General features: G+C 44.4%; 1 pseudogene; it reads left to right on the top strand.

Annotated features, from left to right (window-relative positions):
• Positions 1-10,701: 10,701 nt before the first annotated feature.
• LOC133059081 (small ribosomal subunit protein eS27-like) lies at positions 10,702-10,985 on the top strand (annotated as a pseudogene).
• The last annotated feature ends 1,274 nt before the right edge of the window (positions 10,986-12,259 follow it).

The raw sequence follows: 12,259 nt of genomic DNA on the forward strand, positions 1-12,259 counted from the left end.
AGAGTGTCAAAAGTATCATCAAGCTGAGGAAGAAATTTGTAAATGTACACACATAATTTTTTTAGATTAAAAACACTGTGTCCCACCAAGTACAAAGCTTGTTTGATTTTTTTTTTTTTTTTGTCAGCCCTGTGTATTTTTGTTAGTAATGTGGAGCACTGAGATTATTTTCTTAGCACAGAATTTTCCAGTAAACCTCCCACATTGGTGCAAACTTCCTGTTCTTCTTCCTAGGCCCTTCATTACAGGCAGCAGGAGAGCTGATATTCAGCAGAAAATTAACTTGGCGGGGTGTGTGCTTAAAGGCATCAACTTTCAAGAAAAGGAAGTTTTTGTTTTGTTTTACAAAGCATTGCTTTTTACTTGTGGTGGGCCTTTTGAAGTTATGGATTATTTTCTGAAGATAGAGGTTTTTGGTTTAGCACAGTTCTCAGTACCTGGAAAACACTCAGTGTGTGTTGTTGAACTGAATGCCTAACATGTACTTTCCCTTGATCAAATAAAGAAATTTTATGGGTTAATATTTATTTTGATTTAAGACACAGAATTATTTACTTATTTATTTTTGGCTGCACTGCACAGCATGCAGGACCTTAGTTCCCTGACCAGTGATCAAACCTGTGTCCCCTGTATTGGAAGGTAGAGTGTTAACCTCTGGACTACCGGGGAAATCCCTTCAGCCTTTATTTTCGATGAGCTTATAGGAGCAGGCGATCTTTGGAAACTGGATAAATGGATTTGTGAGGACTATGGTCCAAGAACATGCTTAAAAAAGGAGGCTTTGATCCTTTATTAAGCACAAAACAAGCATACAGCTAAGTAAACCTCCTCTTAAATTTGTGGTTATCAGGCTTGGCTATATATTGTAATCACCTGGGGTAGAATAGTGGTAGCTTTGAAAAACATACTTCTGCCAGGTCTCAGACCCAGAAATTTTTGTATAATTGGTTTAATCTACAAATTTTTCCAATAGCCATGTATAGATGTGAGAGTTGGACTATAAAGAAAGCTGAGCGCCAAAGAATTGATGCTTTTGAACTGTGGTGTTGGAGAAGATTCTTGAAAGTTCCTTGGACTGCAAGATCCAACCAGTCCATCCTAAAGGAGATCAGTCCTGAATACTCATTGGAAGGACTGATGCTGAAGCTGAAACTCCAATACTTTGGCCACCTGACACAAACAACTGACTCATTGGAAAAGACCTTGATGCTGGGAAAGACTGATGGCAGGAGGAGAAGGGGACGACAGAGAATGAGATGGTTGGATGGCATCACTGACTCGATGGATGTGAGTTTGAGTAAGCTCCAGGAGTTGGTGAAGGACAGGGAAGCCTGGTGTGCTGCAGTCCCTGGAGTCACAAAGAGTTGGACACAATTGAGCAACTCAACTGAACTGAACTGAGCTTCAGATTTTAAAAAAACTTGCCAGGAGATTCTAATGGGCAGCCAGAGCTGAGCATCATTCTGTTACATAAATGAATACATTTAATCATATTTACTAAATACTAGGCACTGTGCTGGGTACTTGTTATTCTTTATTTTACTGACATGGAAACTGGGACTCGTGGATTTTGACTTGCTTACCATGATAGAGCAACTCAGTGTTAAAGTTGGAAAGAAAAAAGATCCTAGGGCCTTACACTCTTTTTGCCATTTACATCATAGTAATTAAAAAATATGCTAGTGACTGCAGAAGCCAATGTCTGACCTTTGAAAACGTAGACATGAGTAAATGAAGACTGACTCACTGAAGATTAGAAGGACAGTCCTCAGAATGCTATGTGAAGCCAATTTTTAAAATATTTATTTTTATTAATTTATTTGGTTGTACCAGGTTTTACTTGTGGCTTGTGGAATCCCCAGCTTCAGCACATGGGATCTTTAGTTGAGGCACAGAAACTCTTCGCTGCAGCATGTGGGATCTAGTTCCCCAACCAGGGATTGTACCCTGGCCCCTGCATTGGGAGCATGGAGTCTTAGCCACTGGACCACCAGAGAAGTCCTGGAAGCCAGTTTTTAAACATGTATGGAAATAAAATCTGGGTGCCAGGCCTATTGGATACATATTTCCTTCTAATGTATTTAGAATGTATATATATTTCCTTCTCTTCTTCAAAACCCAGCAACGTCTCTTAGTGAATTGGAAATTGCAGATCGTTAGAAGGGCCTGATGTCAGCCCTTGTTGAGTTTAGCCTCAGAGATGTACTTACTAATAGCCATTGAAGAGCAGGACTGGGTGACCATGACAAAGAAAATCGAGGCTGAGTTGTCCACGGGGTGGGCAATTAAGGTGCTATACACAGTCAGGTCACTCATTGCCCCTGTTGTAAACTAGCGTGCTGTGGACTAAGACAGTGTATCATTTATGGACATCCAGACTGCTTAGAGACCCAGGGAGCAGCTATTCAGTTAAGAAAAGGTAAGCTAAGAAAAACAAGACTTCAACCAAACCCAACTGTAATCGTGGTGGAGAAGCTCATTGCCTGTCTGGAGGTGGCTTGTGACTCTAATGTGTGAGTGCGCTGTGTATGTTTTGGCTTGAATAACCCCTTATTCACAGTGTTATGCCTCAGGTGTCCCATCAATGCTTCCTTTTTCTCTCTGAATTTCCCTCCCTTCAAGGTCTTTCCTCCATCCTTACAAACTCTCCGTTGGCCAAGAAACATATAGAGTAAACATGGCTTGTGGGCATTTTAGAGTTCTGTTGGGAGAAGTGGGAAATGTTTAAGAAATCAAGACAAAAAAAAAAAAAAGAAAATCAAGATAAATCTGAGACAAAGGCAGATGAGAAAGGGAAGGAGACACAAAAGATGAAATGGGCAGGTAGAGAAAGTGATAGGAAGGTACTTAAACAGAGATGGAGAACAGATAGTATAAGAAAGAGTGAATGAGACACAGACAGGCAGAATCCTAGCGAGAGAGAATGGAGAGAAGCAGAGACAGGAGCTCAGAGAAAGCTAGACAGACACGGGGAGGGAGACAGACAGACAGAGGCAGCCAGGCAGCAATGGAGAGAGAGACAGAAAGAGGCAGCAGAGAAGAGCAGACAGGAGACAGAGGTGGTCAGAGGTGGAGGGAGAGAGAGAGACGTGTATCGAGGGAGGAGCCTGGGAACAGAAAGAGGTGAACAGGGACATGGATGGCAGTGAGCAGAGGGGAGAGGCCAGCGGGGGTGTGGTGTGGACAGCACTGTGTGTGTCCTCCCAGAGGAGCAAGAAGCTGGATGGGTTTGCCAGGAGGGACAGCCTCTCCACTGGGGCTGTCGAAGAGGATGAGTTTAATCATCCTCAATAGCAGCAGGATTCCTTCATCCCTAAGCCCAATCCATATTCCATCTGGTGGGCAGTCTAGCGAATGCAGCTTCCTACACCTGCACTCTGGGCCAGGGGAGGACCTCACAGAATGACAGATGTGGGAACTGAGACACTCGTGGTAGACGTGTGTGGCTTCCTGGTCAGCCCTTTTCCATTCACTCTGTTTCCAGTAACGACCTCCCATGTTTGTGGGGAACCACCCCTCCCCACCTCCATCCCCTGTGGTTTTTGTGGCCTTGGCAGGACCTCCCACCACGCCCATTCCAGGGACAGTGTAGGAGCTAGGCTTGGTGTCTGATCCAGAGCATCAGTTTCCCCTGTGGTCAGTGACTGGCTCAGGAGTAGGCACATAACTCAAGGGAGGCAAGTCAGAGCCAATCAGTCTCTTTTGGAGGGTGTATGTGGGCTCCAGGGTTTGCCCTCAGATCCAGACTTGAACCTGGAGACACGTTGGCTGAAGCTGGGGCTGCCATCTTGCCAACTCGCGTAGTTGCAAAATGAAGCCAGCACCCAGCGAAACAGAGAGTTAAATGAAGAACCTCTGCATTCTCATGGTCTCTTCTGAACCCTGATCAAGCTGTTCTAAGTCAGAACTATCTCTAGAGTTTTTATTTATTAAAGCCAATAGATATCCTTTTTCTCTGACAGCATAAACCAGTTCAAATGGAAGTTTCTGTCCCTTGCAACCAAATCCTAATTGATATAATGTTCTGGGTTATATCATCACATTCTACAGACTTGCAGTTTAAGTAACTTATCTAACATTTTAGCTAGTTGGTATCAGCACATGAACTGAGGTTTCACCAAACAAGTACCCCTCTGAATTCACTCTTCCATTCTCTCCCCCTTGTTTTAAGATAATGGGCCCATTTCAAATAAATGGTTTTACTTTAGTGACTTCATAAGGTCTGAAAATGCCAACTCTAAGCAAAATTGCTATCCCCAGGCAATGCTTATTTAGGCTCAGCTGTTTCCTTATTCTGTGATGTTCTCCTCTCTCTTCCTAGCCGCGGTAAGCAGAACATGACAGGTATCTCAGATACTTTCATGTGAACTTACGGTGGTTCAGACATTGAAGAATCTGTCTGCAATGAGAGTGGCCCGGGTTTGATCCTTGGGTTGGGAAAATCCCCTGGAGAAGGGAATGGCAACCCACTCCAGATTTCTTGCCTGGAAAATCCCATGGACAGTTAAAGCCTGGCATTCTACAGTCCATGGGATCACAGAGTTGGACACAACTGAGCAACTAACACTTCTTCTTCTACCAAGTAGAACCTTTACCATTTAAAAGAGAATAGTAAAAAGATCCCAAAGGAATAAATTTCTTAAAGCAGGAATCCCAAATATTGTAGCATATGGTTAGAGAACATACTTGGAGGTGCTGAAGCATCTTCTTATTCTCTGAACCTTGGGCACTAGGTCCAAGAGTCATTTTATAAGATTGTAAATGAAACCTTCCTGAAGAATCCTGAAAAATGTCCCCCATGTTACATACATCGAGAGCAGTGATTCTCCAACTTGGCTGCGTGTTAGTCATTGGAGAGCTTGTTAAAACAAAGGCTGGGCCCCGCCCCCAGAGCCTCAGTTTCTGTGGGTCTGGGCTGGGGCCCGAGAACTTGCATTTCTAAAAAGTTCCCAAGTGATGCTGGTACTGCAGGTCTGGGTGGGACCCCACCTTTGAAGATCATGTTTAGATTTTAAAATACAACTCTGAGAGAGTTTGACCGGCTGACAGAAAACCTCCACACTGCGCTGCCCTAGCCCTAGATAGTAGGAGACCCCCACTTCTCCCCACCCCACCTCCCAGGAGCGATGCCAGTCAGAGATTGAGGCATAGCCTGGACAGTTGTGCAAAAGTCCCTGGTGTCCCCCAGGTGAGACCACTTGTGAAGAAGATGCAGGACTAGAGCCAGGAGTCCAGGAGGGCTAGGATCTGCTGATGCTTGTGTGGTGAGAAAACATGTTAAAAGTATGAATTCAGGGTTTTTTCCTTTCTGATAATTCCTGTTACTCTAGCACTGTCCCCTACCCAAAACTCTCCTCTGACTCTACTCCAGGCAACAACTAGAACCCCTTTTTTTAAAAAAAAATGTATTTATTTGACTGCACTGGGTCTCAGTTGCAGCACGCAGGATCTTCAATCTTCACTGTGGCACGTGGGATCTCTAGTTGTGGCATGTGAACTCTTAGTTGCAGCATGTGGGATCTAATTCCCTGACCAGGGTTTGAACCCAGGCCCTCTTCATTGGGAATGCAGAATCTTAGCCACTGGACCACCAGAGAGGTCCCAGCTAGAACACTTTTATTCTCATTGCACCAAGGAAGGGCTGATATAGTACAAGAAACAGGAAGTCTACTTCCAGCTTTTGTGCATCTGACCACACAGGCCAGCCTGTTGGCTGTGTGACCAGGGTCATGCAGAGGGCATTGCCCCCAGAAGGCCCTTGCACTTAGGCCGAATGCTCTGTGGTGGCTGCCCTGAAATTCTTAATAATTGTAGCTTTGAATCTGTGACTTGTAAACCAGACCACAGGACAGTGGAGCTTGCACCAGGGGCCTGGAGCTGTGACTCTTGTGCATCCTGCCCCCACTGTGTCTGGCTTGGGATCCCTGCTGCTCACTCCTATGTCCCCTGGTGCCACAGCCCCTCTCACCTCCCTCTTCCTGTGTTGTGATCTGCTAGCTCCCTCCACACCTGATGTGGGCCTGGGCACAGATGCAGGTATCAGGGCTGGGTGTGCCCACCGCATAGCATCTGGGGGTGGGATTCAAGGAAGCTGCCTTTTGGCCTCAGGCTGAGGGTACCAATCTGACGGAGTTTCTTGCCCACTCATCCAGAGACTGAGTTTGCACGTGTGTACCAGCATGAAGGCTGCCATCCCTCGGGGATCGGCTGTCTGCTATGGGCCCTCGGGAAGGGGACATTGACTTTCCTAACCCCTGCCCAGCCTGGTGTTTTCATTTTACATGGAGTCTGGCAAGTGATGTAGCCGCCCTGAACATGGGGCCTGACATAGCCCACCAAAACCTCTGCACCCAAGAATAGCAGAGATGTAATGAAGAGGTGAAATAGCAGAGATGAAATGAAATACATAGATAGCCCCGCGGAGGTTCCTGCTTTTCCCAGCACCATGTGGGAAAGAAGACCTTTGCGCTCCAAGTAGTAAAGAGTTAAGCTAAGAGCAAGCTGGAATTGGGGGGCCTTGGGTCAGGGATGACTTAGCACTGACCTGGCAGTCCAAAGGCCAGGTGAGAGCAGGTATTCACTGGGGGATACCAGCATGGATAGACTGTGACCCAGATGAGGTGGATCTGTACCTGAGTGTAAACCCACTTGGACAGATTAAACTCTTGCCATCAGATGAAATGGAGGTTTGAAGTAGAAAGTAAGTTTGTTTATAGACAAAGAATCTCCAAGGTCTTTCCTGAATGTATGAATTGCGGTTCATACCTGACATACTATCCTCCCCAAAATGGGAAAGGGAGGTTGTAGAGGCACAGGGTTAAGAATGTGCAAGAAAAGGCATCATCTTGCAGATTGGGAGCTGAGAGACTGGTCAGCCTGGCAAGGAACCACTGTTCAGAGGGCCTAAATAGAGAACTCTGGATGTCACCCACAAGAGACAAATTACCCAGGCTCGTGAAACATCAGGACTAAGGCTGGTCAGAGGAAGCCGCCCTAAGAGGCAGTGCCATGGCCCACTCCGAAACTTCCTTATAAGAGAGTTGTTTAAACTGTTCATTAAAATATTTTGTTCTATCATGGATATATGTTTCTTTTGCATTTTATTTGGGAGAACATTTTCCTTAAAGTAACTTTGCTAAAGTGGTTTAGGAATAAAAAAAATGTTGGTTGCTAGGGGCACTGTCCCCGTGAAGGGCAAGATCAATACTTGATGAAAGTGAGCAGGAGCTGAGTTAGAAAGACTGGAAGGAGGAAAGTGACCTCAGCCTGATATTTTTACTGAAAAATAGTTTTAAGATGTTTTTCTTTTTATCTCATTTTTCTGCAACAAGCATGCTTTCCTTATGCATTTTTTACAAGAAGGGGAAAACCTCTAAAAACAAGAGGAAACTGGAGGGACTCACAATACCTGTGGTGAAGGCTAATTTATGATTAGCCTTTCTCTGCATTTTAGAGGAGAGGAGGAATAAAGGAAGAAAAATCCCCGACATAGACTACCTGTCACATTCTGTTTTCATTAGCTGGATCCAGATGTAAATGAAAGAACAAACATTCCCAGGGAGCAACCAGAAAGATGTGGCAACAGGGTGGTCCCCCAAGGGGCTGGGTCTTCAGAGGTAGAAAGTCCACCTGCAGGAGCCCTCCTCAAGTTGTCAACTTGGACTAGATGGTAGCTGACCCAGAGGATGCACCCCAGCAGGTTGTTGGGCTTTTGAGATTGCAGGGTGGGGGCAGGGAGTGGATTCTGTGGCCAGACTAGACCTATGTCATAAAACTTCTTATATAATCAAGTATGTGCCAGGCTGCAGCAAATGAGACAAACCTCAGATAAAACCAAAACCACTGCATCCAAAGTGCACAGATGGTTCCCTGGGGTTCCCTGAAACTGGATCTGACTTAGGGAGAATTTCAATTTCTCCATTTGGTGCCAAATCTACCATAAGAGAGAATGCCCGATACGGATGCAACTCAAACCTGTGATAAACTAGGACAGAAAAAGCCATTCAAAGAGCCGAAGCAGCTACACAGAACAAAAAGGGAGAAGAGACAAGCAGACTCAGAGAGAAATGGCATTTGATCACTCAGAGCAGATTACTGACTTATTCTTATGGAATCAGACAGAGTGGAAAAAGGTTCTTCAGAAGGGGGTCAAGGCCCCCATCCCATTTGAAAGAACATGCACCCTACTTGGCTGGGCGCCCTTTTCCACCAGTGTGGCCTCTATGTAAAGAGAATTGGACCCTAGTTCTCAGAAGCTTGTGTTTCCTCTCTGTCAGGGAGCCTGTTTAGCTCATGATGGGAATTTTGTCTTCAGCAGCATCGGTTTTCAAAATTCCTCACATGGACACAAAATTAAAAGGGAAGTGGATTCCCTTTGGGATGTTTTATCTCATGAATCATCCATCCCTTCCTGACTCTCCTGGGAATCCCATCCACACACAGAGGTCCCATTGACTCCTGTGGTCCCTATCAAAGCCAACTTCAAGAATGGAAAAGATGAGCCCTAGTTGATTTCATGTTGGACTCACCAGCTAAATTCTATTGCTGGCAATGGTCAGATCAGCCTAGCATTAAAGAGACAGAAATACAAGAGCCTGCTATTCAAGTACTTGGGGGTTTCTAGCATGTGAAGTGTAAATAGATCCAATAATTTATATGCAGGCAGATGAATGGGCAACAGAGTTCTGTAGAGTTGTTGTTGTTTTTAAACCTACTCTTTAGCCTGTATGGGTAGTAACTAGGCTGTAAACACATGCAACTAAAGAAAGTCCTTTGTCAATTTTTATTTTTCTTTTAATATTAGAACAAGTACCAGAGTTCAAGAAAGTTCATTGAAATCTGTGCAGTCCAAATCCTTTTCAGGGACACAGCAACTTCAGTTTTTGAAATACTTATCTGATTTAAATATTCAACAAGAAAAATTATTTTTCATAAACAGGCTAGAACTGTTCTGTATACCTCACATTCCCAGGAAGAGAAGAGAGAGAACTGACTGATAGTCATCAGAAATTTGTTCTTGGAAACATGAGTATTTCTGTGTAATTCATAAATAAATCAAATAACTGATTTGTACACTCGTTCATTCATTCACTTTGTTCATTCGCTGGACATCTGGTAAGTCCCTTCTTGTGCTAGGCCTGGGGGAGTAAAATGAAATTACATAGATTCCAGTTCTATGTAAGATGGGGTAGGTAGCCTTGTGTCTCCCACTGAATGCAGCTATAAAACCTGGACAGAATACATGGAGCAAGTATTCACCATGAAAAGTAAATAGTATTAGGTTGACAGGAGAAAAGACCAAATTTTGAAATACCACTGAATAGGTGATGAACCTGACACTTTTATTCCCACTGATATGCCCTGGCCTGGTCTCAGGGAAGCCTCAGACCTGGAGGTGAGCCTTGGCAAGGATGCGAAATGAAGGCTCCAGGGGATGCTATTTAAACTCTGACATAAGGAACGGCAAAGGGTTTGCTGACATTCCGAGAGAACAGAGAAAATTCCCCACTTTTCTTCTTCCTTCCTTTGCTTTTCCGTAATCTCTCACATGATCCAGCCTTCAACAGCCCACAGGCACCTAAAAACTCTGAGGGAGAGGAATCCTGCTCTCTGATTGGAAGAAGTGGCCCAAGAGAATAGCACAAATCCTATTACTTTTTTTTCTGTCTTCTGGTGCTTACAATGATGGATCTGATTCTTTTTTTGAAGTCTGAATGCTCATAGCTCTCACGCCTCTCCATACCCCCTTCCCTTTCTGCCCCACATCTGGGCAAAACTTATAGAAAGCTCAGATACTCCTTTGTAACTAGCAGGCGGTTCACACTATGGAGCTCCAGATCCCAAGAACTCACCCCAGCATCAGACCCCAGCATCACAAACACCAAGCCAGTCTCCTTACCTGGTTCTCACAAGCAATTTTCAGACCAGCCTGAGAGCTCTCCCTGCTCTCTCCAGAATGTAATAACCCTTTTCATGCCTCCTAGTTGCATCTAGCTGCATGCGTGGCATCATTGATCTTAATATCCAAAACAAAACAAACCAAAAAAAAAAAAACACTGGGGATGGGTTTCTAGCTCACTTGCACCGAGCGACCCCAACAACTCCGGACATGGGTGCAGTCATGGGAAACACACGGCAGACGAGGGTCAAAAAGGGACACTCCAGGGAAGCAGCGCGCACCAAGGAGATCTCAGAAGATATCAGAGAGGAGGCCGATGAGGTGCTGCTCAAGTTGTTTACAAACCTGGCCTTATTCTCTAGCTGCGTATGTGTCAATCTGACCCTGAAGAGTCCGTGAGGGAACACGGGTGAGATCACCGCCCATGGTCAGATTGGCCACTAGGTGGCGTACACACCAGCTCAGAAGAGCGCGGCAAAGGCTTTGAAAACAGAACCAAATATCCACAGCAAGTTGGTCAGACCTTGCAGATTGAAATCAGCTAAGTTGATTGCCTGCTAAAACAGAAATGGCAACATTTTACAGGATTCAAACAAGGCTCAGAGTCTCATAATATCATTTCAAAATGTCCAGGATACCATTATTCAAATTATTCGGCATATCAAGAACCAGGAATATCCTAACTCAAAAAATATATACAATTGTCAAACTTCATAAACTGTATACAAAAAGTCAGATTTGCTGTATGTCAAAATATTTTAATTATTACAATGTAAAAAAATTTTCCTTTCCGGTGGTGACGACCTCCTCACGAGAACATGCCTCTCACAAAGGATCTTCAGCCCTCTCCAGAAGAGGAGAAAAGGAAACACAAGAAGAAGCGCCTGGTGCAGAGCCCCAGTTCCTATTTCATGGATGTAAAATGCCCAGGATGCTATAAAATCACCACTGTCTTTAGCCATGCACAAACAGTAGTTTTGTGTGTTGGCGGCTCTACTGTCCTCTGCTAGCCTACAGGAGGAAAAGCAAGGCTTACAGAAGAATGCTCTTTCAGACGGAAGCAGCACTAAAAGTACCCTGTATCAAGATGAACGGGAAACCATCCCAATAAACATGTTTTGGATAAAAAATAAATAAATAAATAATTTTAATAATGTCATTTGCCTACAAGAAGCTCACAATCTAGGGTTGGAAATAGAATAAAAAATGGATAATGACATAACCTTTACCACGTATGATTTTTTGTTTTTGTTCAGTCACTAAGTCATGTCTGACTCTTTGCAACCCCATGAACTGCAGCACGCTGGGCTTCCCTGTCGTTCACTATCTCCTGGAGTTTGCTCAAATTCATGTCCATTGAGTTGGTGCCGCCATCCAACAATCTCATCCTCTGTCGCCCCCTTCTTCTCCTGCCCTCAATCTTTCCCAACATCAGGGTCTTTTCCAATGAGTCAGCTCTTCACATCAGGTGGCCACAGTATTGGCGCTTCAGCTTCAGCACCAGTCCTTACAGTGAATATTCAGGGTTGATGTTAGGACAGGATAACGTGGATGCATAGGACACCTAACTCAATCTGGAGAGGAGGGCATTCGGAGATTAGGATCACCTTCCTGGAAGCAGAGATGCTTAAGTCTTAGAGAATAAGTAGGCAAAGAGAAGGTAGGTAAAGAAGCAGAAGGTATTCACACCTAAGTAAGGGGCTTCAGGAGCAAAGATATAAGGTCTAGTGGGCATGAGAAATTATAAAAGTTTTGTTTTGTTGAGATTCTAGCTGCCAAGTGGGATGCCCAGAATTCAGTCATGGAAGTCTTCATCATATACTACACCTAACCTGATAAATCATCGTATCTAGAATCTGATCTTAGTTCTGGCAACATTAACACAATGATCATAATGAAACCATGGCATCCCTCTGCGTCTTGGCTTCTTGTGGGAAAAAACTACAGGTGTGTGACCAGTATCTGTGTGGCCCTCTGTTATCCAGCCTCCTTTGCAATTGGGTTGGCTGCAGGACCCATTCTGCCTAAAGGATCTGAGTGGAAGTGATTCATGAAATACTCAGGGCTTGGATATCTAAAGTAGCCAGGTGTCTTTCCTGAATTCTCTTCCCCTTTCTCATGGACTTTTCAGGCCACGTGTTGAAGGGACATGAAACAAGATGGAAGGCACCTGTACCACCCAGTCATCGCTTGGAGGAGAGTGCCTGATCAGAAACATCTGTAAAGGAGTTTGTACAAGGGAACAGTCAACTTTTCTCCTGTTAAGCCAGTGAGATTTCATAGTTTATTAATGTATCATAGTCTAGCCTATCTGACTAATACAGTTTTTCCATTTCTTTATCAAGAGCAAGACAGACACCC

The sequence above is a fragment of the Dama dama genome, chromosome 7, assembly GCF_033118175.1.
Source record: "Dama dama isolate Ldn47 chromosome 7, ASM3311817v1, whole genome shotgun sequence".
Lineage (NCBI taxonomy): Eukaryota > Metazoa > Chordata > Mammalia > Artiodactyla > Cervidae > Dama > Dama dama.